Source organism: Halictus rubicundus, chromosome 14 (genome assembly GCF_050948215.1).
Source record: "Halictus rubicundus isolate RS-2024b chromosome 14, iyHalRubi1_principal, whole genome shotgun sequence".
In the NCBI taxonomy this organism is placed as follows: domain Eukaryota; kingdom Metazoa; phylum Arthropoda; class Insecta; order Hymenoptera; family Halictidae; genus Halictus; species Halictus rubicundus.
The window spans coordinates 2253686-2255447 of NC_135162.1; the positions used below are offsets into that span (position 1 = coordinate 2253686).

The 1762-nt window shown below is 47.8% G+C and overlaps 1 pseudogene; it reads right to left on the reverse strand.

Annotated features, from left to right (window-relative positions):
• Nucleotides 1–1193: 1193 nt before the first annotated feature.
• Nucleotides 1194–1375, reverse strand: LOC143361153 (U2 spliceosomal RNA; annotated as a pseudogene).
• Nucleotides 1376–1762: the final 387 nt, after the last annotated feature.

Below are 1762 nucleotides of genomic sequence, written 5' to 3' on the forward strand. Positions count from 1 at the left end.
GTATGAAACGGGTAAAGATAGAAAGAGAGCGGATGACAGATGGAGGTTAGAAAGGGAGAGAAGATAACAGCGATAGTAGGACTCTACCTTGGACAGAGTAGAGCCTGTCCAAGGGGGACACCTAGCGGGCGGTCGAGAAACTCTTTCGAGCTTCTCGTGCAAAGACCCACCGCTAGAGGGCTGCACCGATACTTGGCGGTACTCAGAAAATTTCCTTAGCACGGGCTAAGGAATATCTGAGGCCTACACGGATCGGTGACTGATAGGAAATCAGAGCCGAATTAATTTAATCGAACGAGTCCGATTAAACAATTCGGCTGGTCTTGGCTCAGGAACAATATTCCTGGCTTATTCCGAAACGGAGTACAATTTCGACGAAGTAGGAAACGCTCCGACGTGCCGATATTCAACGAGATGTTAAATATTAGTTTATTAAACTGTCGGCACAGGCTTGCACCCCAATTTCGCAATAAATAAAATCTGTTAACTCGGGAACCGTATTAAACAACCAGCGAGCTGATTGTTTAAACAGCCGTCGAGTTAATTGATTAATTTAATTGCGAAATTTGTCGAATCGTTTCCACCTGTCACTTATGTGATCCGGATCGAAATTTCCAGAAATTTCGTTCCGAGCGACCGGGAAGGAGCCGTTAATTGTTTGTGTTTCGCTCTGATCGACGGTTAGCACAGGTGCCAATCGTCGGCAGAACAAAGACACACAACAACGAACGGAAAGGGGAGGTCAACGGGGTTTACCGTGTATTTGAAAACGGGCACTTGGACAAAGAGAGTCCAAATGACACCGTTACAAAGTACACGGGGGAATAGACAGAAATTAAAGAGATAGTGAGAGAGGGTTTCGACCACTTACCCCGCTCGGGTTCCCCGTACAGGTGGTCGGTTTCCCGGAGGTCCGGCTTCGGTGGAGGCGCTTGATCGTCGGTGGTCCTCCTCGTCGGCGGCTGGTCGCGCCCCGATCGCTCCTCGGCTTTGGAGTAATCCTTTTCAATTAGTGCACTTAGCACTCCACGTGAAGATATGTTAACTCGCGTTTTGGGGTCGCGGTACCCGCCGAACTTCGCGCGAAACGAAAAAATTTCAAAATTTTTATAAGTTTCGGGGAGTCGAGAATATCTCCTCGATTCCTGGAAGCTGACGGGCTGTGGAAAGCAAGATTTTCTGCTTGTTAAAAGGCTAATTGGGCCAATCCACACGGCACTGCAATGCGTGGCCGACCCGTGACCGAGGGGGAGCAAGCCCCGACCGCTCCGTCAACTTCCAAAAATCGAGTTAATATTCTGACTCCCCGATGGGGAGTGTATCAGATATTAAGCTGATAAGAACAGATAAAAGGCGTTTATTTTCAAACAATGGTCCCCCGGGCTACATTGGCACCCGGGGGCAGTACAACATACTCGCCTTTTGGCGAGGGCTTACATGGGGGTGCCTTTTTGGGCACCCCGCCACAAAATAAAATTAGTGATTTGGTGGTGGGGTGTGCGGCGCGGGGGCATCAGGCCCCCTGCGTGGCTAATGTTTTCATTTTTAAAATAAATAAAACGCGTACGCACACACACACAGACACACACACGTCAATAAATAAGTAAGATCATTCCGGTCCCATAGTGGGGCCTGGTCGGATGACTTAAAACTAGGATTAAAATTAAGCTTGTCAACATTGTGATGGCTCGCTGCACGTTAGGAAAATTAAAATACTTATATACTAAGGGAGGTGACTAGATGGTTAAAAGGAAAATAAACA